This window comes from Podarcis pityusensis, assembly GCF_964106645.2.
Source record: "Podarcis pityusensis genome assembly, chromosome: 1".
NCBI lineage: Eukaryota > Metazoa > Chordata > Lepidosauria > Squamata > Lacertidae > Podarcis > Podarcis pityusensis.
Window position 1 is genome coordinate 131,877,432 of NC_138028.1, and position 25,562 is coordinate 131,902,993.

Below are 25,562 nucleotides of genomic sequence, written 5' to 3' on the forward strand. Positions count from 1 at the left end.
TCCCTCAAAGTATTATGGGAACTGTAGTTTAACAAGGGTGCTGGGCATTGTAGCTCTGTGAGGGGTAAACTACAATTCCCATGAATCTTTGGGCGAAGCCAAGTGGTTTAAATGTATTGTGTGGATGTGACCCAAATCAGTGCAAATGGCCAGTGTCGGGATGGGCTAGTTGGAGAACTATGGTTGTGCAAGATGTGTCCTCCAACAAGATCATAAATAACTGGTGCTTTGACCAGGTCAGGGAAGACAATTCAAATTGAATTGTGGGATATGGAGATTTGGGGTTGGTTGGGGAAAGGCCCTGTACCTCCCTAAAATTCCTTGCCTTACTGCCTAGAACAAGGGTAGGCAACCTAAGCCCAGGAGCCGGATGTGGCCCATTCGTCTTCTCAATCCGGCCCACGGACGGTCCAGGAATCAGCGTGTTTTTACATGATTAGAATGTGTCCTTTTATTTAAAATGCATCTCTGGGTTATTTGTGGGGCATAGGAATTTGTTGATTCCCCCCCCCCCAAAAAAATATAGCCCTGCCCACCACATGGTTTGAGGGACAGTGGACCGGCCCACGGCTGAAAAAGGTTGCTGACCCCTGGCCTAGAATGATCAAATTAATCACCTCTTTCTTTTCTTATATGTTATCTCCTCTGGAAAAGTAAAAACGTTTCAAAAAATAAATGTAATTCAGTAAAAATGGCAATATGGAAAGGGCAAGACCTTCCTACCTTTCAGAACGGCTGAGAAGCTCCTTATTGTCCGTCCAAAGTTTTGAGTCAGCAGCTCTGGCTGGGCACTTTGCTAATGAAGTCTAAAACGGAAATCAGAGAGGAAGAAAAGAAAATAGCATGAATGCAGGATGGAAAACATACTGGTAACTGGAATGTCAGAAAGCAACAGCATGTGAAAACACATCACTATCAATCATCATCAAATTAAGAATTGGAGTCTCCCTGGAAGCTTGGTATGAATGGTTTGTGCGACAGAATTGTTCTGGGAAACTCAATGTAGCCCCATTAAAAAGGCGTAATTGGGGAGGAAATAGGTCATGACTGGGATTTGACTGTAAGTGTAATACGGTGGTACCTCAGGTTACAAACACCTCGGGTTACAAACTCCACTAACCTGGAAGTAGTACCTCGGGAAGAAGAAGAAGAAGAAGAAGAAGAAGAAGAAGAAGAAGAAGAAGAAGAAGAATTTGGATTTGATATCCCGCTTTATCACTACCCAAAGGAGTCTCAAAGCGGCTAACCTTCTCCTTTCCCTTCCTCCCCCACAACAAACACTCTGTGAGGTGAGTGGGGCTGAGAGACTTCAGAGAAGTGTGACTGGCCCAAGGTCACCCAGCAGCTGCATGTGGAGGAGAGGGGAAGCGAACTCGGTTCACCAGATTACGAGACTATTGCTCTTAACCACTACACCACCCTGGCTACTTTGCCCCAGGATGAGAATGGAAATCGTGTGCTGGCAGCAGCGGGAGGCCCCATTAGCAAAAGCGTGCCTCAAGTTAAGAACGGTTTTGAGTTAAGAACGGACCTCCGGAACGAATTAAGCTTGTAACTCAAGGTACCACTGTATATTGTGAGTATCAGCCTCTGACAGTCTCCCACTTTACCTGTAGAGGTAAAGGACAGCTCTGTTCAACACCTGCGTGCAAACACAGGCAGGTACTACCACCTCCCCTTTTAGTCAATAAATTGTTTCTCAAGCACGCCTATTTGGAAGTATACTGCATTCAAAGAAAAGGGATTTTTAATAATAATAATAATAATAATAATAATAATAATAATAATACATTTTATTTACATCCCACCCTCCCCAGCCGAAGCCAGGCTCAGGGCGGCTAACAGCAATAAAATAATACAACATTCTAAAATCATTTCATTCTAAAATTAATTCAAATCTAATTGATGGCAACCATTGGGCTAGAGTTCTGTGAAGATTGCCAAAGGAGGGAGTCAGGGTGTGCCCTGGCCAAAGGCTTTGTGAAAACAGCTCTGTCTTGCAGGCCCTGCGGAAAGATGTCAAGTCCCGCAGGGCCCTAGTCTCTTGTGGCAGAGCGTTCCACCAGATTGGAGCCACTGCCGAAAAAGCCCTGGCTCTGGTTGAGGCCAGCCTAACCTCTCTGTGGCCCGGGACCTCCAAGATGTTTTTGTTTGAAGACCGTAAGGTCCTCCGTGGGACAAACCAGGAGAGGCGGTCCCGTAGGTACGAGGGTCCTAGGCCGTATAGGGCTTTAAAGGTCAAAACCAGCACCTTAAACCTGATCCTGTAATCCACCAGCAGCCAGTGCAGCTGGTATAGCACCGGGGGAATGTGATCTCGCAGCGAGGACCCCGTAAGGAGTCTTGCTGCAGCATTCTGCACCCGCTGGAATTAAATATGCTTAGGACTGGAGTGTAAAAGGTGAGCACCAGAGACATCACCCGAAACGCATTAAGTGTGGCCCACAGATCAGGCCCAAACAAAATAAAACACAACTTTAGAGATTTCGCGCATCCCATTCAAGCATCTAGATTCACTCTACATAGATTTTCCACATGCCACTCAACATCATTAACTTTAATTAACTTCATTTCTAATGAAATCAAAACACGCCGTGCAAATGTTCTTAGAACAGCATGTACAAGAGCGGCACGTTGGATTATGCATATAGGAGCAATTGATGGGGCCATTCTGCAAATTAATGTTAAAAAATGTTGATGATCAAACCCAGCTTGAGATAACTGAAGATTCATTCTGTTCACAGCGGGGAAGGTTTCATCCTAGGTGTTTAGTATTTACACTAGTCTCTGCAGAGACGGAAACCTCTGAATGAAGCCGGTGCTAAACAGCTTGTACAGAGCATGTTTGAATGAGAATCTCTGCCACCCTCCTGAGAAAACCATCTAAGCCACAGATACTGTAAGAGTTTTATCAGGGTGGCCTGCATGTGCTGAACTTTACGGAAGACGGCCTTCTGCTTCTCTGCTTGCACGGCTGCCCAGTTGAAATCCAGTTTTGAGATTAAGAATCCTAAGGGAGAGAGCCAGGCGGGAGGTTTCAAAGTCATCCATCAACAATGTTGGATGGGACTTTTATTTTAAGAGGTATTTTATAATGGGACCCAATACCACCCATAGGGATCTTAAAAGGTAAAGGGACCCCTGACCATTAGGTCCAGTCGTGACCGACTCTGGGGTTGCGGCACTCATCTCACTTCACTGGCCGAGGGAGCCGGCGTACAGCTTCCGGGTCATGTGGCCAGCATGACTAAGCCGCTTCTGGCGAACCAGGGCAGCGCACGGAAACGCCGTTTACCTTCCCGCCGGAGTGGTACCTATTTATCTACTTGCACTTTGACGTGCTTTCGAACTGCTAGGTTGGCAGGAGCTGGGACCGAGCAACGGGAGCTCACCCCGTCGCGGGGATTCGAACCACCGACCTTCTGATCAGCAAGCCCTAGGCTCAGTAGTTTAGACCACAGCACCACCCGCGTCCCATCTTACTACCCAGCAAATCTGGGTAGTAAGTTCGCTGAAGTCTCCTCACCTTCTGACCCAAGCTGTGATAGATCAGACAAGTTCAAATTATTTCAAAACTGATTGTGCTTTAATAACTTTGTCGGAATAAAGAATGAATAAGAAGCAACAGAAGACAAACAACACATACCAAGATTTCTTGCGTGCCTTGCTTCTTTCCTGCTCTTCGTTATTTAATCCCGCCATTCCAGATTTTACCCATCTCTCTGCTGCTTGCATCTATTGGACCATAGCATTTTTCATCACTTTTCTCTATCTCCATCCAATTTGGGGTACCTCTTTCTGAATAGCTCTCCAGAGTTTTGCCTGCTCCTTGCCTTGGTGATAATCTCTCACCTAGTTCCTCATCTTGTTCTTCCAGCTCGATCAGCAAATTTGGTTCCTCATTTGGACATTTGTCACATGCTGCCCTTACCCAAACCCTTGCATTCATCAGCTTTCTATTTAGACCTATTGCCAGAGCATGCTTGGTGTGCCTTGCTTTGCTTCTCTTGTAAGTTCCTGTCTGCTTTTAGCTACGAGATGCTGATGGACTCATGATTCCATGCCCCCATAATCTTGAACCTTCTAGATTTCCCCTTGATCAATCCTAAAATGACCTATCAACTTTATACTTATATTTATATATGGGCATGTTATTTTATGTAAGGGACGCGGGTGGTGCTGTGGGTTAAACCACAGAGCCTAGGACTTGCTGATCAGAATGTCGGCGGTTCGAATCCCTGTGATGCGGTGATCTCCCATTGCTTGGTCCCTGGCTCCTGCCAACCTAGCAGTTTGAAAGCACGTCAAAGTGCAAGTAGATAAATAGGTACCACTCCGGCGGGAAGGTAAATGGCATTTCCATGCGCTGCTCTGGTTCGCCAGAAGCGGCTTAGTCATGCTGGCCACATGACCTGGAAGCTGTACGCCGGCTCCCTCGGCCAATAAAGTGAGATGAGCGCCGCAACCCCAGAGTCGGTCACGACTGGACCTAATGGTCAGGGGTCCCTTTACCTTTACCTTTTTATTCCTGTGATAGCATCTTGATAGCACACTCAGCAGTCATGCAGGTCACCTGGTCAGCCTTCTCAACTATGATGGACTGGTAGGTAAAGGGACCCCTGACCATTAGGTCCAGTTGTGACCGACTCTGGGGTTGCGGCGCTCATCTCACTTTATTGGCCGAGGGAGCCGGCGTACAGCGTCCAGGTCATGTGGCCAGCATGACTAAGCCACTTCTGGCGAACCAGAGCAGCGCACGGAAACACAGTTTACCTTCCCACTGGAGTGGTACCTATTTATCTACTTGCCCTTTGACATGCTTTTGAACTGCTAGGTTGGCAGGAGCAGGGACCGAGCAACGGGAGCTCACCCCGTCACGGTGATTCGAACCACCGACCTTCTGATCGGCAAGCCCTGGGCTCTGGTTTAGACCACAGCGCCACCCACGTCCCACTTTACCCATTCATATTTGTCTGTCCTTCCATCTATCTGTTCCCCCACCCCCAATCCATTCATCTCTAAACACATGCATCAAGAATGATTGAGCTACATTTGGCCTTTCTCATCCAAATTGAAGAAGACACTTTCCTTTTCTAGAAAAAGAGGTGCCACAACTCACCACGAACGCCTCCCTTGTTCTCTCATAAATGGTAATGGTGCCCCACCGGAGAGGTGGCGGAAGTTCTGGCTGAAAATAAGCCCCGGCTAAAATAATTTTGTTTGGGTCCCTCCCTGCTCTGGATAAATTCAACATTTGCAAAATATTTCTGTTCCAGATTTAATTGAGATACACGCAAGTCATCATCTCTCCCTTGGGGGAGTGAATTCTGCTCAAAATAACAGCACCACCCAGATGAGTCATTTTTTAAAAAATATTGTAAACATGAAGAAGTCTTCTAAACAGCTGCAGTTAAAAAGCAATTTTGAGCAGAAAGGGAAGTTTTTGGTGAATATAAAGGGAAAGTGAGGGGAAATAACTATATTTGTCTGTGGACTTCAAAATATTATATACCTGGGAAATAGACTTTTTGCCCACTTAATTTAGAGCTAGCTTAAATAAAGATATAGGCATGGCCCTATAGACGGGCTGCTGCTGCTGCTGCTGCTGCTGTCTTAGACTTAGGTAAAGGTAAAGGGGACCCTGACCATTAGGTCCAGTCATGACCGACTCTGGGGTTGCAGCGCTCATCTTGCTTTATTGGCCGAGGGAGCCGGTGTACAGCTTCCGGGTCATGTGGCCAGCATGACTAAGCCGCTTCTGGCGAACCAGAGCAGCACACGGAAACGCCATTTACCTTCCTGCCAGAGCGGTACCTATTTATCTACTTGCACTTTGATGTGCTTTCGAACTGCTAGGTTGGCAGGAGCAGGGACCGAGCAACGGGAGCTCACCCCGTCACGGGGATTCGAACCGCCGACCTTCTGATCAGCAAGTCCTAGGCTCTGTGGTTTAACCCACAGCGCCACCCGCATCCGTAGTCTTAGACTTACTGGGGTGCAAATGATGTTTGGAGAATGTAAGCTGGAGAGGGAAGTTTCCGAAGATCAGTCCTGGGGTGAAATCAGGTCTAGGACAGAGACAAGGCTAGCCTTGAATCCTGAAACAGCAGGGCAAAGACTGGGAAAGAGGAAAACAGACAAAACTGGGAACAGGCAAGAGATGCAGCCAGCAGGCTAAAGTCTGCAGAGAGGGCACAGAAGGCAGAAACCAAAGACAGGGTTGCCAACAGGATTTCTGGGCTCAGAACACTGGACTGCACTGGATTGAGCCTTCCGCAGAAGAAGACACAAATTTGCATACTATTTGCATTTGCGTCATATGCAGATCTGTGGATCAAGGTGGAGGACACAAATAGAAATCAGGCACAAGTATTGAGATGTCTGATGGAAAGAGTATCGAGAGGCAACGTTTTCCCCATACAGTGGTACCTCGGGTTACATACGCTTCAGGTTACATACGCTTCAGGTTACAGACTCCACTAACCCAGAAATATTACCTCGGGTTAAGAACTTTGCTTCAGGATGAGAACAGAAATCGTGCTACAGCAGCGGGAGGCCCCATTAGCTAAAGTGGTGCTTCAGGTTAAGAACAGTTTCAGCTTAAGAACAGACCTCCGGAACGAATTAAGTACTTAACCCGAGGTACCATTGTAACTGTATTTCCATACAGGAAAACGCTAAGCCTGTTGGGCTTCTGCCTTCTGTATAGCTGTTAAAAACACAAGAGCTCTGGTCTCCCCACAATTTGAACCCTACACTATGCAAAACAAAAAACACAACCTCATTTCATGAGTTGGGAAAGAGCTAGGGTATTTCGTAAGTTGTTCTTAGGCTGGCAATGCTACAATCACTGCAAGACCAAGGTCGACATGACCATGCTTGGATAAATTAAAGAGAAAATTTCGGCCGTTGTAGTTTACCCCTCACAAGAGCTACAACTGCCAGCAACCTTTAACAAGCAACAGTACGCAGAATTCTCTGAGAAAAAGAATGTACTCCGATTGTGATTAAAAGATATAATGTGCCCATGGACCAGAGCACGCCAGGCACTCCTGTCTTCCACTGCCTCCCGCAGTTTGGTCAAACTCATGCTGGTACAGTGGTGCCTCGCAAGACGAAATTAATCCGTTCCGCGAGTCTCTTCGTCTTACGGTTTTTTCGTCTTGCGAAGCACGGCTATTAGCGGCTTAGCGGCTATTAACGGCTTAGCGGCTTTAAGAAAAAGGAAACAAACTCGCAAGAACTCGCAAGACGTTTCGTCTTGCGAAGCAAGCCCATAGGGAAATTCGTCTTGCGTAATGACTCAAAAAACGCAAAACCCTTTCGTCTAGCGAGTTTTTCGTCTTGCGATGCATTCGTCTTGCGGGGCACCGCTGTAGCTTTGAGAACACTGTCCAACCATCTCGTCCTCTGTCGTCCCCTTCTCCTTGTGCCCTCCATCTTTCCCAACATCAGGGTCTTTTCCAGGGAGTCTTCTCCCTGGAAAAGATATTAGATATTTTTGATATTAAAAGATATGTTTGATATTAGAAAGGGGAAAAGATAGCTGCCCAATAGCAAGGCTTAAATGCTTTCTTTTTCTTTTTCTTTTAAAATTTTCACCTTTTTCAAATATTTTTAACGAGAAAAACAAAATCTTTACAAATCTAATTTACCTTCCCCTCAACTTCCCTCCCCTCCTTTCTGCGGTTACTTATTTTATATCTTTTTATTACCGCATAGCCAATTCGAAGCCAATCCGAAGAGTCGGACACGACTAAATGACTAAACAACAACAACACAATATCAAACATGTTCCTGCTGCATCATAATATAGCATAGTTCTCATTCTCAGTTATGAATGCTGCCAAGCCAGAGACACACTGAAAGACGGCAACTCTCAGCCACCCTGTACCCCCAAAAAACAATTCCCCCCCAACCCCCCGCTCTGTTTCATGGGATATGAGTGGACTTTTGGAAGTGGGGACCAAGCAGCCTATGTCAGGAATAGGATTGCACGGCAAGCCTTTGACGCTGGGCATGTCTACTTAGGTGTAAGTCCCAATGTCAACAGTAGGATCAAACTACAGGGTTACATACACTTCAGGTTACATACGCTTCAGGTTACAGACTCCGCTAACCCAGAAATAGTACCTCGGGTTAAGAACTTTGCTTCAGGATGAGAACAGAAATCGTGCTCTGGCAGCGGTGTGGCGGCAGCAGGAGGCCCCATTAGCTAAAGTGGTGCTTCAGGTTAAGAACAGTTTCAGGTTAAGAACAGACCTAACCTATCCATTCTCAAGGAAATCAGCCCTGAGTGCTCACTGGAAGGACAGATCCTGAAGTTGAGGTTCCAGTACTTTGGCCACCTCATGAGAAGAGAAGACTCCCTGGAAAAGACCCTGATGTTGGGAAAGATGGAGGGCGCAAGGAGAAGGGGACGACAGAGGACGAGATGGTTGGACAGTGTTCTCGAAGCTACGAACATGTGTTTGACCAAACTGCGGGAGGCAGTGGAAGACAGGAGTGCCTGGTGTGCTCTGGTCCATGGGGTCACGTAGAGTCGGACACAACTAAACGACTAAACAACAACAAGAACAGACCTCCGGAATGAATTAAGTACGTAACCAGAGGTACCACTGTACACAGCTTCCATTCTAAACATGCACTCTCTTGGAGATAATTTCCATTGGCACAACTTAGTCTTCTTCCTGACTTGAACCGCACTGCCAAAGCTTCCCCTAAGATTCCTGGTCTATCAAGTCACACCATTCCAGGTACTAAAGATCATCACAGATAGAAAGGACTTGTGGAACTTGGAAGAGGTTCAAGAGTTGGCGAGTCTACAGGAACAGCGAGAGTCTCTCTTGCCTTGACTGAAGAGTGAAGCCAGAACCTTCTTTCTGTATCCCAAGGGTCTCTGGGTTCATCATGTTTTAAGGCCCAAAGAGAGCGAATGGAAAATGTGTAAAGGCAGCAAGACATGATCCCATCTCTAATGCTGCAGCCAAGAGAGAAACAATCAGTTCTGGGCTACTTTTCAAAACTTTGTCTTGAACAACCCAAGGCCTGCCACACAGAACGTGGAAAGGAAAACGTGAGGCATTTTGACAGAGCTGCATCCCTGAAATGAACGTCCAAATTCTGTTTTTCCTAGCTTGTTGCATACCCTTCAACATTCTTCAGATGAAAATAGGGACATTTCTCTTCTTGGTCCTCCCCTGCACAGCATTTTCTATCAGAAGAAGGGCAAGTGTCACCACTACAACACTAACGGGGTGCAGCAAACAGACCCTCCACCATCTTAAAGAAAAAAACCTTATCCCTGGTGTGTGTTTTTTAAATTTATTTAATCATTTTTTCAATACAAACAAAAACTGCACAAGGCACATACAACAAAAACCATAATAACACTACTAACACAATTACACAATAACCTAGACAGCATCTTAAAAAGCAGAGACATCACCTTGCCAACAAAGGTCCGTATAGTTAAAGCTATGGTTTTCCCAGTAGTGATGTATGGAAGTGAGAGCTGGACCATAAAGAAGGCTGATCGCCAAAGAATTGATGCTTTTGAATTATGGTGCTGGAGGAGACTCTTGAGAGTCTCATGGAGTGCAAGAAGATCAAACCTATCCATTCTGAAGGAAATCAGCCCTGAGTGCTCACTGGAAGGACAGATCGTGAAGCTGAGGCTCCAATACTTTGGCCACCTCATGAGAAGAGAAGACTCCCTGGAAAAGACCCTGATGTTGGGAAAGATGGAGGGCACAAGGAGAAGGGGACAATGGAGGACGAGATGGTTGGATAGTGTTCTCGAAGCTACCAACATGAGTTTGACCAAACTGCGGGAGGCAGTGGAAGACAGGAGTGCCTGGCGTGCTCTGGTCCATGGAGTCACAAAGAGTCGGACACAACTAAACGACTAAACCACAACAACAAAACACAATTTGACAATTCAGATTTGAATACTGATATACCTATGACTACACCTTTTTAACAACTTCCCACCACTCCCCCTACTTCCCACCACTGTCCGCCTTATCGCTTAAATATTTCTTCCAGATTTCTTCATATTTATCCATTCTTAATTTGCGTCAACATGCAATTCACTCATATGTAGCTAGTCTGTCCATATCATCAATCCACGTGTTAAACGGAATCTTTTTGCAGCTCTTCCAATTCATCAAAACAAGTTTTTTTGCTTCTAATACGGCACGGTACATGCATTATTATTTTTTTACCCCTTGTAATCTCCCACGTTTCCGGAATATAATTTAGAATTAAATTCAATCCCTGGTTTTATTTTATTCTTTGGTAGATTTACAAAAAGGAAAACACGCACCAATAAATAAATTTCCAGAAAGCATTATACAAAACAAAACACAAAACAAAACAAGGCCCCTTGTGTTCTGCTCCACTCCCTTTTTCTTCCCTCCCAGAGCAGTCCTGCCCTCTGCCTGCCCCTCATGAAGGACCTACCTATCTAGGCAGGTCCCTATCTGTTACTAGGAGCATCAAGGACGCTGCAAGAGTCAAACGACAGCAGGAAAAAAGATTTTTTTATTTTGTTAAGCAATTGCTTGGACACAAAGGCACAGACCAGCTCATGCTTGGAGTCTGGCCCCTAATTCTAAGCAAGCCAGCTTTTTATACATTTGCAGAATACAATACCACCTGATTTATTGTAAACCACCTGATTTCTGGGAAATTGAAAGTTATAGTAAGTTCCTATTACCATGTAAGGTCTTGCCCCCCTCCTTCCTGCCATGGCCTCACTACACCACGGCCATGTGCATTCCTGAGTTTGCTTATCTCTTTACAACCTTGAATAATAAACATTTGAGCCTGTTCCATCAATGCCAGCTTTGTTCTCCTGACGGACCTCTCCTTTCTAAGAAAGGCCTTTGGGGGGTTTGCTATGGCCCTACACTCAGACCCCTAAATGTATTTTTCTGGAAACTTCCAGAACAGAAGAGGAATGGGATGACACTTGTCCTTGCTCATGGAGATGTCTGTGTGGATTTTCAGTGCCATTATGACCTCTATATGCAGTCCTGCACAGGAACTGGTCCTGCGGCAGGTAAAAGGATAGGAGAGGAAACCTGCTCTATGAGAAGTCAAGGTTAAGACTAACTACAAAGAGCAGTGAGCTCTAGGTGAGGCTGGCCGTAAGGACAGTTCAAAAACTATGATTGTTCCAGCTGCCAGGGATTTGGCACAAGCTTGGAGATCGGAGTACATTGCTCTGATCCTTAATAACAGAGCTAGCCAACCATTTTTTTCTGGGCTGAACTGGGGTGCTGACTTTGCAAGAGCAAAGTCCAAAACCAGAATATGTTTGGAATGGCCTTTTTTGGCTTGTGAAATCTGGGTGCTCTCCTCTACTGCAGGGGGCCCCAAACTTTTTTCAAAGAGGGCCAGATTTGATGAAGTGAACATGCATGAGGGCCAACCAAAGTTGTTGAGCCGCGGGGGCCGGATTAAATCGACCGCCGGGCCAGATTGGGCCCCCCAAATGGACTTTACACATTCCTGCTCAAATAAAGTGTTCCAGGTTAGCCTCTTTTATGACATTGCTTTCTTATTTTTATGGATCTGCTAATTTTTTTTTTTGCTATTCGTTGTGAACTGCCTTGAGTGAAAAAAAGGTGGGGTTTCAAATGGTTGCAATAAATGGGGGGGGGTGTGCAATGATTTTGCTTGCTCCCTTCCCCAAGTGCACAATTTGCTGAAAAACCTTTTCAGCCATTCCTTCTCAAATCCCTCCTTTTCCCCCAATGCAGTTTTTCTGTGCACACTCTATAAGCATAGCACATTTCAGTTTCAAATATTCTGATTATTTCTACTGGTAGTTAAGTGTTTTTATTTATTGGCTTGATTTGGGGTGGGCCAGCTGCCACCCCACCCCCCATCTCCCTGCAGTCCCCAGCAGCTGGCATTCAGGGACTTATTGCCTCCAACCGTGGAGGTAGAATCTAGGTCTCCCAGGGTTAATAGCTGCAGATGTGAGCATGTTCTGTACAAACCTCGGCTGTGTACACACCATATACCGTATTTTTCACTCTATAAGACGCACCAGACCATAAGATGCACCTAGTTTTTGGAGGAGGAAAACAAGAAAAAAAATATTCTGAATCTCAGAACCAGAACAACAAGAGGGATTGCTGCGCAGCGAAAGCAGCGATCCCTCTTGCTGTTCTGGCTTCTGGGATAGCTGAGCAGCCTGCATTCACTCCATAAGATGCACACACATTTCCCCTTACTTTTTAGGAGGGAAAAAGTGAGTCTTATAGAGCAAAAAATACGGTATTTAAAGTACCCCATGCACTGACCCTTCACACTGATTTTGGTCACATCCACGCCGTATATTTAAGGCACGTGGCTTCCACCCAATAATTCTGGGAGCTGTAGTTCACCCTTCACAGAGCTTCTGTTCCCAGCACCCTTAAACTACAGTTTCCGGGATTCTTTCGGCATATGCTTCAAATGTCCGAGGTTTGTGTAGCCCCATCCGCAGTCCAGAGAAGCTGGGCAAGGAAATCCTATTTGCTTGCCCGAGTGAGCTTCCCAGTGGATCAGGCCCACAGTGGAGCACGTGCGTCATGTGGGGTAAGGCGTGCCAATTGGGTGTCTTGATTTAAGTGACAGAGGGAAGGGAAGAGGTTATCCAAGCCAACATTATGCCATCGATGATGGCGCCAAAAAATGTCCTGGCAGTGGGAGAGGCTGGGAGTTGGAAGAAGGTTCTTGGCTGGCAGCCAGAGGTTGGGTGGGGAAGCCAGGTTGAGTTCAGGGACAGCAGAACGGTCTCTGTGGGAAGGGAAACATTCAGAATATTGAAGCCAAAGGCTTTTGGTTCTTCGACATGAGCACAATTCCCTTGCAAATCCTTTTACTTTAGGCTACAAAAACTGAAGCTCTGGTGAAAGCAGGCATGTCCAAAGTCCATTTCGGAGGCCTAATCCGGCCCACCAGATGGCCCCTGTGGCAGTTTATTTCCTGGGGTAAAATCCGGAAAAAAGCTCAACAACTTCAATCCAATAAAAAGCTCAACTTTGGCCGGCCCTTTAGTCGGCCCTCACACATGTTCACTTCATCAAATCTGGCCCTCTTTGAAAAAAGTTTGGACCCCTCTGAAAGGGGTGCTTTCTAGGGATTGTTTTTTAAAAAAAATTTATTGATAGAACAAGAAAAAAGAAAAAACACAAATACCAAATTACACACAGGCAGTGGCGTAGCGTGGGTTGTCAGCACCCGGGGCAAGGCAAGTAATTTGCGCCCCCTAACCCGTGGATTTTAGCACTCGAGTCTCTTCCACTAGATTAGCGCGCCCCCCCAGATGTTGCACCCGGTGCGGCCGGGCCCCCCCCCCGCACCCCCCACGCTACGCCACTGCACACAGGAATAACTATAGACACATAATTTTCTTAGCAAACAATATGACATATATTGGTCTGAACACTAAAGACCCAACCTCCCGTCTATTCCATATTTCGATTTCATGATACTTATTGCCAATACACACTTTTATTATAATTAAACTTATTCTTAATATATCTAATTTCGTATATCTATCTTGCAACTATTACTGAAGTTCCTCAAATGCTGCAACAGAATTTAAACTACTGTATTTATTTTTCAGATATTCTTTGAAAACCTCCCATTTTGAAACAAATTCCTGTTTTGATTTATTCTTTATTTTTTCTGATAGACCATCTAATTCGGCATATTCTGTTAGCTTTTGGATCCAATCTTGTATAGAGGGGATTTCATTACTCTTCCATGGAAGGAATTTTTTTTTTTTTTTAAGGAAACAAGCATTCCTTCCTTATATAAAAACCAACAACAACGAAACCAAGTCAAGTATTGCATTTGTTTGTTTTTAAATGAACAATGGGATTTGGCACCATGAGTTGTAATGGTGAACACCATAAAGGGGGGTTAGGCAAATTTGTGGAAGATAAGGCTTTCATTGGCTACTAGTGAAGATGGCTTCCCATATTGGGCAGAGTTCAGGACACCAGTTGTGTAGAAGAGTGTGATTGCCCTCATGTCCTGCTTGTGCAGCCTTCCCATAGAAGTCCCTTAGAATCAAAGAGTTGGATCATCAAGTCAAGCCCCTCTGCAATGCAGGAATATGCAGCTGTCCCTTAAGGGGATCAAACCTGCAACCTTGGTGTTGTCAGCACCACGCTCTAACCCAGGCTTCCTCAACCTCGGTCCTCCAGGTGTTTTGAGACTACAATTCCAATCATCCCTGACTACTGGTCCTGCTAGCTAGGGATCATGGGAGTTGTAGGCCAGAAACATCTGGAGGGCCGAGGTTGAGGAAGTCTGCTCTAACCAACTGAGCTGTCCACCTGGTCTGGTTGGTCAGTGGAGCAGATGGGCCTTTGGCTGCCTGATCCACCGGGTCTCTTAAACGGGTGACGTGCAAGGATTAGAGTCAGTGTGATTATCGCCAAAGTTTTGCAATCTGATTTCCAGAAATCCCACCCTCTTTGATGTTGTTGTTGTTTAGTCGTTTAGTTGTGTCTGACACTTCGTGACCCCCTGGACCAGAGCACGCCAGGCACCTGTCTTCCACTGCCTCCCGCAGTTTGGTCAGACTCATGCTGGTAGCTTCGAGAACACTATCCAACCACCACGTCCTCGGTCGTCCCCTTCTCCTTGTGCCCTCCATCTTTCCCAACATCAGGGTCTTTTCCAGGGAGTCTTCTCTTCTCATGAGGTGGCCAAAGTATTGGAGCCTCAGCTTCACGATCTGTCCTTCCAGTGAGCACTCAGGGCTGATTTCCTTCTGAATGGAGAGGTTTGATCTTCTTGCAGTCCATGGGACTCTCAAGAGTCTCCTCCAGCACCATAATTCAAAAGCATCACTACTGGGAAAAACATAGCTTTACCCAATGCTAAAATTGAAGAAAAGGCAGCTGTGGCTTCTGTTTCCTGTTTCCTCAGCTACCTGACCTGCAGTACACTTGGATTCTTGTTTGTTATGACAGGCAAAAGAGGGCAATAGGTAAAAGGAAGATGGGGAGGGAGAGGAGAAATGCTGTGTTGCCTTGCTTCCTGATTCACAGCACATCCAGGCTTCCCTTATATTAAAGCGGATTTGGAGGTCTTGCACAAGAAAGCTGCCCCCAAAAGATCAGAGCTTTTGCAATAAAGGGGCAGGGAATATTCAGTGGAAATAGGATTTGCTCTGATGCAGCGTCATCTAACCTCCCTCAACTTTTTCAGAATGACTGCTTATTAAACGTCCAACATTATCTCCTTTCCCTGCTGACAAATCAGGATGAATGCTCAGTAAACCATCTGAAGTAGCTTCAGATACAGTGGTACCTTTGTTCTCAAACTTAATACGTTCTGGAAGTCCGTTCCAAAACCAAAGCCAAGGTGCGCCTTACCATAGAAAGTAATGTAAAATGGATAAATCGGTTCCAGACTTTTAAAAACAACCCCTAAAACAGCAATTTAACATGAATTTTACTATCTAACGAGACCAGTGATCCATAACATGAAAGCAATAAACAATGAACTGCTGTCACACAATCAATCAATCAGTAGCTGAACTGGGTTCCACACAGTCACAAAAGCAAAACAAAAACAGCCGCAAAAACAAAAACGCATAACACCGTATTTTTCGCTCTACAAGACGCACCAGACCACAAGACGCACCTAGTTTTTGGAGGAGGAAAACAAGAAAAAAAATATTCTGAATCTCAGAAGCCAGAACAGCAAGAGGGATCGCTGCGCAGCGAAAGCAGCAATCAATCCCTCTGGCTGTTCTGGCTTCTGGGATAGCTGCACAGCCTGCATTTGCTCCATAAGACGCACACACATTTCCCCTTACTTTTTAGGAGGGAAAAAGTGAGTCTTATAGAGCAAAAAATACAGTAAATAGCAAAGACAGACAGACCTCAGCGTAACACTCAAAACGGAAGTGTGGCACTCCAATTGGAAGCATAACACTCAAACCGGAGCACGTTCAGCTTCTGGAAAAAGTTTGCAAACTGGAACACTTACTTCCGGGTTTGCAGTGTTTGGGTTCCATGTTGTTTGAGTCCCAAGGCGTTTGAGAACCAAGGGACCACCGTATAAAGGTGGAGATATCTGGAGCCCTTGATATTTTCTCATAGGAGCAACCTAGGATTTATTTGTTTGTTTTACTATTTTTGGCTGAGGAGGATGAGGATGTGGCAGAACGGACTGCACCACTTCAGTCTACAGGTGAATTTCCCCTTTTGTCCAATGAAAACAAAGAAGAAGAAATCTCTTTGCAAGAGAAAACTAGCACATCAGCTCTGTGCCACATGTGCTAGCATTCTACCTGCAGGGAACTTTTAATGTAGGGAAGCCTTTAAACAGGTGAACCTCTGGGTACAGTCTAAAACGACATGGTTCATGAAAATCTCTGATCTGCAGAGAATATTGGGGTGTGCATTGACAAAAGGCATCCCCACTTGTGGCCCTCAGAATGTCACCTCATTCTCTAGCATATGCGGTCTAGGACCCTCGTACTTACGGGACCGCCTCTCCTGGTATGCCCCGCAGAGGACCCTAAGGTCCATGAATAATAATAGCTTAAAGGTCCCGGGCCCTAAGGAAGCCAGACTATCCTCCACCAGGGCCAGGGCCTTTTCAGTGATGGCTCCGACCTGGTGGAATGTTCTGTCCTCGAGACTAGGGCCCTGCAGGACTTGATCTCCTTCCGCAGGGCCTGTAAGACAGAGCTATTCTGCCTGGCCTTTAATCTGAATTAGCCTGATCCTCTCTTCCCTTTTCCCGTTCCTCTTCTATGAAGAAACCCTTTCTGGGACACCACATTTAAATTCTTCCCTGGTCTCCTTGCTGGCCCTAGTAGGACCAACTTGTCTGCTGACTGGGGTGGGTTTTTTCCTTCCCCCTGCCCCAAATGACCCCTGAATTAGTGAATTTTATTGCTATTGATGCTGCATTTTATATTGTATTTTATGCTGTTTTATGCGGTTTTTAAGTCACATTTTAATCAATCTTTTATATTTGCTGTTAGCCGCCCTGAGCCAGGAAGGTAAAAGGTAAAGGGACCCCTGACCATTAGGTCCAGTCGTGGCCGACTCTGGGGTTGTGGCGCTCATCTCGCTTTATTGGCCGAGGGAGCCGGCGTACAGCTTCCAGGTCATGTGGCCAGCATGACTAAGCTGCTTCTGGCAAACCAGAGCAGCACACAGAAATGCCGTTTACCTTCCTGCCGGAGTGGTACCTGTTTATCTACTTGCACCTCGTGCTTTCGAACTGCTAGGTGGGCAGGAGCAGGGATCGAGCAACGGGAGCTCACCCCGTCGCGGGGATTCGAACCGCCGACCTTCTGATCAGAAAGTCCTAGGCTCTGTGGTTTAACCCACAGCGCCACCCTTCTGATCCGGGAAGGGCGGGGTATAAATAATTTTTTTCTATTATTAAAATTATTATAGCATGTGTTGACTGGACCTTACAAAGCTCTCTTGCCCGAAAGAGAAGAAAGTGTGAGCATGAGAACAGAAGACAAAGCAATAGGGCGAAAAGGAGCAGGAAGAAGGGAGATGAGAGAGCACACTTAGAGCAGTTTAATTGTGTTGAGCCAAAGCCCTACCTTACACCTGGAGGTCACCCCCGAGTCCAAAAGGAAATGGAAATTTTGGATTCGGCTCAGCAGGAGCTCTTTCCTACCACTTTCTTCTTTCAGATGATACTGGAGACAGAAGGGAAATAACCGCCGTGTTAATCTGCAGCGGCAGGGAAGATGTATGGAAACACTTGCTTAGCAATTTGCAAAGCTGTGCAAGCAAATCCAAGCCCCAAGGATGAATGTGGGTCAGCGCTGGTGTGGAAGAGGAAACCGCGAGGCAGGCAGACTATTCGACGTTGCATCCTTTTACATAATTAGGGCTGGGAGGTAGAGGTCTCCCAAGAGGTATGGGAAGGAACCGGAGAAGTTTGTCCCCTCCCACCCCCCGTCCAGCAATATAGAAGCCTAACAAAACATGACATTCAGTAAGGTTCAGTGGCTGTGCCCCCTTATTGCTGTCCAAAGGTAATAAGCACTAAGGCTTGCTTCTGTCAACAGATGTGTCCCTTCACGTTGCAGATGTGAGCAACCGTCTGAACACCGAAAGCCAGGGAGAAAGGATCAAGTGCAGCTTTCTGTTAATATGCCACTTTTCTACATGCAGTGGAATAACGTTTCATCGTATGAGCCTCTACAGTGGTACCTCGGGTTAAGTAACGTATTTTTCGCTCTATAAGACGCACCAGGCCACAAGACGCACCTAGTTTTTGGAGGAGGAAAACAAGAAAAAAATATTCTGAATCTCATAAGCCAGAACAGCAAGAGGGATCACTGCTCAGTGAAAGCAGCAATTCCTCTTGTGTTCTGGCTTCTGGGATAGCTGCGCAGCCTGCATTCGCTCCATAAGACGCACACACATTTCCCCTTACTTTTTAGGAGGGAAAAAGTGAGTCTTATAGAGCAAAAAATACGGTACTTAATTCGTTCCGGAGGTCCGTTCTTAACCTGAAACTGTTCTTAACCTGAAGCACCACTTTACCTAATGGGGCCTCCTGCTGCCACCGCGCTGCCGGAGCACGATTTCTGTTCTCATCCTGAAGGAAAGTTCTTAACCTGAAGCACTATTTCTGGGTTAGTGGAGTCTGTAACCTGAAGCGCATGTAACCTGAAGCGTATGTAACCCGAGGTACCACTGTATTTGCAATCCGACATGTATGCCCCTAGATCAGGGGTCAGCAAACTTTTTCAGCAGGGGGCCAGTCCACTGTCCCTCAGACCTTGTGGGGGGCCAGACTATATATATATATATTTTGGGGGGGAGAACAAATTCCTGTGTCCCACAAATAACCCAGAGATGCATTTTAAATAAAAGGACACATTCTGCTCATGTAAAAACATGCTGATTCCAAGACCATCCGCGGGCCAGATTTAGAAGGCGATTGGGCCGGATCTGGCCTCCAGGCCTTAGTTTGCCTACCCATGTCCTAGATCATCTTCCATTTGTGAGGGCTATTATGCCCAGCCCTGCTCCCAAAGTACAGTGGTACCTCAGGTTACATACGCTTCAAGGTTACATACGCTTCAGGTTACAGACTCCGCTAACCCAGAAATAGTACCTCTGGTACTTTGCTTCAGGATGAGAACAGAAATCACGTGGTGGCGGCGTGGCGGCAGCGGGAGGCCCCATTAGCTAAAGTGGTGCTTCAGGTTAAGAACAGTTTCAGGTTAAGAACAGACCTCCGGATCGAATTAAGTACGTAACCAGAGGTACCACTGTAACTGCTTTAGCCCAACATGATCACTCTTTTTTTGCACAATAATAATAATTTTATTATTTATATGATGCCCATCTGACTGGATTTCCCCAGCCACTCCAGACAGCTTCCAACAAAATACTAAAACACAAAGAACCCCTCAAACATTAAAAACCATTGTCGTTTACCAACCGAAGAAAGAGGATCGGCGATTAAAGCCAAAAATAAAAATATAGTTGCCCAGTTGCAAAAACAAACCAGGCTTCACGCGCAAAAAATAATAATCAAGGAGAAAGAGATCCAACCCAACTTCACAGTGTAAAGTGTCCCATAATCTGGGGCAACCTCTGTCTTCCAACCCAAGAATGCTTCAACCCTTGATGGGACACAGAGAAGGACTTCTCATTGTGATCTTAGGGAATGGACAGCATAGTATCGGAGGAGGCATTCACCAATCTATCCTGGACTTTAGCCATTTAGAGTCTGAAAGGTAGTCATCAACACTTTATAGAAGTGAAATATACTCAGAGTCGAGAGTGGATTTCATGCTCTTTATTCAGCTCATAGTGGTGAGGAGGAATGAAAGTTTCCCCAAAGTATCTGCTTTATATACATTATTTACACAATGGGCTGCACGTGATTGGCTGATTCTGGAATTCTCCTGTAGGCCAATCAGGTTGTGGATTCACTTCCATCTGGAGCTGGATTGGGTGGCTCCTGCAGACCAATCATACTGCTGCATTGTTCTAGGACCAATCAGACTGCTGCATTCTGAATCCTATTGTTCTAGGGCCAATCAGACTGCTGCATTTTGGATCCTATTGTTCTAGGACCAATCAGACTGCTGCATTTTGGATCCTATTCAACTCAGTACATAACAGTTTTCAAAGAGATCATCCATTTGCCCAGAAGCAAACAGGGAGGTAGCCACCAACACATCCTTGCAGTTGCATTTAGTATCTCCATCGGGCTCCTGGCCACAGCTGCCACCCGGTCATCCAAGTGCAAAACCGAGTCCAGGAGCAGAAGAATCCAGTTCTTCAAGGGGAGTTGCTAACTCAGAGCCCGGCTCCTTCCTGACCAGGAGCACCTGCCTTGGCATACTTGACTGTAGTCAGGGCTCTCCAGATGTTGTTGGCCTCTGGATCTTCCAAAACATTCATCTCTTCGCAAATGATGAAGAATATCCTCCACAACTTGCTCACCTACATATGCAGTTCTTCCGAATGAAAGGAACGCTCCTTGATGGTTTTTCCTGAAACCAGAGGGCAGCCTTGAAACGGAAGACGGATCTGCGCTCTCCTAACGAAATACTTCCGTTCCGATAGCTTTCATAGCCAAGGTTGTGTTTCACCAAATGTATCAGGAAGCTGCCCACACATCGCTTCACATACACAGAAGAGGAGCATTTCCAGAAGGTCACTGTTTTCGGGTGTGATGCAATCACAGGCCAGCAATTTCAGGTTGCACAACTAAAGTAGACTTATAACTTTTGGGCAACAAACCTGCTCCTCCGTCCCCAAATAATACAGACCTTTTGCCATAAAGAATGGCCAAGTGTGAAATAGCATTTGCTTGATGCACCTCCTCACAAGTAATTAAATAAATAAATACAAATACCTTGGGTACCTTGGGTAAATACAAATACAAATAAATACAGTGGTACCTCGGGTTAAGTACTTAATTCGTTCCAGAGGTCTGTTCTTAACCTGAAGCACCACTTTAGCTAATGGGGCCTCCCGCTGCTGCTGCTCCACCAGAGCCCGATTTCTGTTCTCATCCTGAAGCAAAGTTCTTAACCTGAAGCACTATTTCTGGGTTAGCGGAGTCTGTAACCTGAAGCGTATGTAACCAGAGGTACCACTGTAAAGTTGTTGAATCTCCCAGAACAGGGGCGCCATCTCTCCCTTCAGGATTGTGGGTGCCTATCACCATAATATAGATGTGCAACATCACATGCACACGGTTGCATGTAGTGAGTGTGGTGTCACATACTCGATGTGCAGGTGTGCGCGTGTGATGTCAAATGTCTGCATTGCTGTGGTAGCTCCTCTTCTTCTCCAACTCTGCAGCCAGCGAGGCACCCTTTTCCGCAGGGAGGGGCTCGGACTTGGAGGCAGAGAGATTCTGCCTCCACGTCTGAGGCCGCCCCCCCCCCCCCGAAAAGGGTGCCTCGCTGCGGAGGACAGAGCTGAACTTTCTCGAAGGCAGCATCACAGAGGCTGGCTGGCTGGCTGCCTCTGCCTGCCGGCTGCGCTCATTGACTTTGTGGGTGCCCCCGTCCCCACAATTATATTATTCTGGGTGCCGAAGCATCCACAGCCCCCTGGAGTTGGCTCCTATGTCGCTGAAAAAATTAATCGGGATAAATGTTCTATGAACAGATAGCCTGAAAGCAAACCAGGCTATAGAAAGACATCTTTAGGTCTGATTTGAAATTATACTTTGACTACTGCCTGCTTAAAGGTAAAGGGACCCCTGACCATTAGATCCAGGCGTGGCTGACTCTGGGGTTGCGGCGCTCATCTCGCTTTATTGGCTGAGGGAGCCGGCGTACAGCTTCTGGGTCATGTGGCCAGCATGACTAAGCCGCTTCTGGCGAACCAGAGCAGCGCACGGAAACACCATTTACCTTCCCACCGGAGCAGTACCTATTTTTCTACTTGCACTTTTGACATGCTTTCGAACTGCTAGGTTGGCAGGAGCTGGAACCAAGCAATGGGAGCTCACCCCATCGCGGGGATACGAACCGCTGACCTTCTGATCGGCAAGCTCTAGGCTCTGTGGTTTAACCCACAGCACCACCTGCGTCCCACTGCCTGCTTAAAGGCACTGAAATAGACTTGAGGAAACCCATTAGGCTTTCAATTGTGTTATCAATCAAGTAGCATCTTTCAATGAATTATATAAAGCAGGGGTGCCCAAACTTTTTTCAAAGATGAAGTCAACATGCGTGAGGGCTGGCCAAAGTTGTTGAGGATTTTAGGATTTTACCCCAAAGTTGTTCAGCTTTTTTTACAATTTAGCAATCCCAGGAATTTGAGGGATTAGGCCCCCAAAACAGACTTCAGACGTGCCTGAGGTTTTGCTCCTGGAGGAAATAGCGCCTGGCTTAGGCACTCTCCTAACTCTCACTAGCCATTAAGGACCCACAGAGGCACCCCGTCATAGCTGGTAGGATCCCAGTTAGAGAACCACAGGAATACTTTCAGGACTACCCAGTACTGGTTCCGTTTGTGTCATTACTGACTTCCATATGGCAAGCTGACACTCATTTGTCTTCCCTGTGTTTGAAGGGACTATGCACAGAAAAACTCAGTTCTAAAAGGCAGCCCAGATGCTCTGTCCTGGGTTTCAGCTAAGGCATGCAGCAACAGCAAAGTAGTGCAAACATACCTGCTTGCAGCGCTGAGGTCACGGCAGGGCAAATTTTTATAGGTCTTCGGCAGGTCCTGAAGCAGCTGCTTGAACAGCAAAGGAACAACTGTTTCTAGTCCACCAAGATTGGTCTTTCTGGAGGAAACTCTTCTTTCTACTGTGGCATAGGAGGCATGTGGGTGGGGTTAGGGTGGGTGTTGGAATGCTATAGAACACCATCAATTATGGGCAGGCCAAAATAGCTCCCAAGAGACTTGTTCAGATGGTGTAAATTATTATAGCATCGCAGCTGTTCCTAAACCTGCGCACAGAGCCAGGCTGCATTTGGACAGCTTGCTGTCTAATTCGGGGGTTGCCGACCTGGCACTGTGGGTGTCATAGCACCTGTGAAGGCCTTTGCAGGTGTCCCGGGGTCTAAACTTTCATTTAAAATAAAATGTAAGGCTCTTGGCCGCCTAGGAAGAAAGTTACAAAGCAAACTGTGCAGGCACTCTTCGAAGCAATCCAAGAGAAATGAGCCCGCCCTGGCTGTTCACACCTGATGGGGTGTTTAGCCAATGAGTGAAATCAGAGTTATGATTGACAAGTGAGTTGTTTGGACAGCATGCAATAGGGATCCCAGGGGTCCCAAAACTCTTCTCTTACCCCCTGGCCTTAAGTGCACTTTTCCTGCTAGACTCCATAGTTTGTCCTTCTGTTTCTTCCTAGCAACTGGGCTCCATCTCTCCTATGGTAGATTCATCTGTGACTAGATACTCCCTAGAAGTTACAGTGGTACCTCAGGTTACATACGCTTCAGGTTACATATGCTTCAGGTTACAGACTCTGCTAACCCAGAAATAGTGCTTCAGCTTAAGAACTTTGCTTCAGGATGAGAACAGAAATCGTGCTCTGGCAGTGCGGCGGCAGCAGGAGGCCCCATTAGCTAAAGTGGTGCTTCAGGTTAAGAACAGTTTCAGGTTAAGAACAGACCTCCGGAACGAATTAAGTACTTAACCCGAGGTACCACTGTATTTTCTGCAAATACTACTACCGTACAGTAGTTGCAGGTTGATGTTTAAGAAACCCCTCTCCAGATGGGGAAAGGGGAACATTTGCAAAAAGTCTTAGTTATGTCCCGTGTTGTGCAGGAGCTGATGCCCAAGCACTCATCAAGTACTCACTGTATAGCATAGCTGTCAACATTTCCCATTTTTAAAGGGAAATTCCCTTATTCTGAATAGGATTCCTTGCAAGAAAAGGGAAATGTTGACAGCTGTGCTGTATACTTATACTCATCTATTTCAGAAGTAAGTCTCTTTGTGCTTAATGGGGCTCACTCCCAGGTAAGCAGGCACTTTGGTTTAGGAGTGGCACTGGGGAAAACAAGACTCTTGTGCCTTTAACAGATTTATCTTTGCAATCGGGACCAGCTGCCTTCCTATTTATTTATTTAGTCATTGTATTTCTATCTCACCTTTTGCTCCAAGGAGCTCAAGGTGGACTACATGGGTCTTCCTCTCTTCACAACATCCCTGTCAGGTAAGTTAAGCTGAGTGGCAATGACTGGTCCATTGGTCATCCAGCAAGGTTTGTGGCTGAGTGAAGATTTGAACCCTGGTCTCCCAGGTCCTAGCCCAGCACTCTAACCACTATACCACACTGGGGAATGGCTATACAGCTGCAAATAAAATGTTTTAGGTGTGTTGTAAAGTGCAATATACAAATCTGACACTAGATGGCGAGAGTGAGCTATGTATTTTTCAAAACTTTTTTTTAAAAAAGCATTTTCACAGCTTTTTTAAATATGTGTGAAGATTCCACCTGGGTCTCTTGGCAAGTGTGAGGTTGTCCAGGGGCAGAAAGTGGAAATTCAGCAATGACTATATTCTTCCTGTGTTATGTCATGTCACCCCCACCCCTGGGCAGTAATTTTGTGGCTGGTACCCTCAGCGCTCACTCACAATTTGAAATGTGCCCCCCAGAACATCCTCTCCTTGGAAATACACCAGGCACTCGCCCCTGTGATATTTCAGTACCAGGCTAAGATAAGACCTATGATTTTGCCCTGCGTTCTTCTGGGATGCAAGTCAAACTCCTCGGTTTTGTGCTGTAATTTTAAAATCATAATTTTCACCTGCTCTTATTTATTTTGTTGGGAGTATTGTTGTTGTTTTACATACTGTAACCCACTCTGAGATTTTGAATGCAGGGCAGGCTAAAAATATTCTGGAACAAATAAATGAATAGTTTGAGGAAAGAACAATTAGACTCTTTGTTGTCCGAAGCCACAGGACGAAGCAATCTTGGTAACACTAAGCAGATCTGGTCAGATCTGAGGAACCCTGTCCACAAACACCTAGAGTTTCATGGAAGAATGGCAGGATGCTCATTATATGTACCGTATTTTTCGCTCTATAAGACGCACTTTTTCCCTCCTAAAAAGTAAGGGGAAATGTGTGTGCGTCTTATGGAGCGAATGCAGGCTGCACAGCTATCCCAGAAGCCAGAACAGCGAGAGAGATCGCTGCGCAGTACTCCCTCTTGCTGTTCTAGCTTCTGGCTTAGCCCCTCTGTCCCTTCCCCCACCTCCTGGAAAAGCCCCCAAGATCCGTGCTCCCTTTAAAGAGCCGCGTGGAGCATGTGTGCTCCTTGGGGGCTTTTCCCCGAGGAGGGAGAAGGGCACCCCATCAGTGACAGATACATGCTCCACGAGGCTCGTGAAAGGGAGCGCTGAGCAGAGCTTGGGATGCATACAGGCTTTGCTCAGCGTTCCCTTTATTTTATTTTTTCTTGCATTCCCCCTCTAAGAACTAGGTGCGTCTTATGGTGCAAAAAATATGGTAAATAAAACTGCACATTTGCTAGAAGATTATCGCCTGCAGGAATCCTCTGAGGCAAAGCAAAGCAGAAGCTGTTCAGTTCTGCCTTGCCTCCTC

At 46.2% G+C, this 25,562-nt stretch overlaps 1 protein-coding gene across 12 annotated transcripts in view; it reads right to left on the reverse strand.

Annotated features, from left to right (window-relative positions):
- CMKLR2 (chemerin chemokine-like receptor 2) overlaps nt 1-25,562 on the reverse strand; it is a 34,316-nt gene that overhangs the window by 3,367 nt on the left and 5,387 nt on the right. For 2 of the 12 annotated variants that reach the window (XM_081018845.1, XM_081018840.1), the window contains 3 exons: nt 22,663-22,801; nt 17,597-17,695; nt 716-806 (listed from right to left, as the gene is read on the reverse strand). The gene's annotated coding sequence lies outside the window, so the exon portion shown is untranslated. Of the gene's footprint in view, nt 1-715; nt 807-3,646; nt 4,167-5,119; nt 5,353-17,596; nt 18,280-22,662; nt 22,802-25,562 lie in introns of those variants that run through there. The other 10 variants (XM_081018844.1, XM_081018839.1, XM_081018841.1 and 7 more) reach the window with 10 other exon arrangements.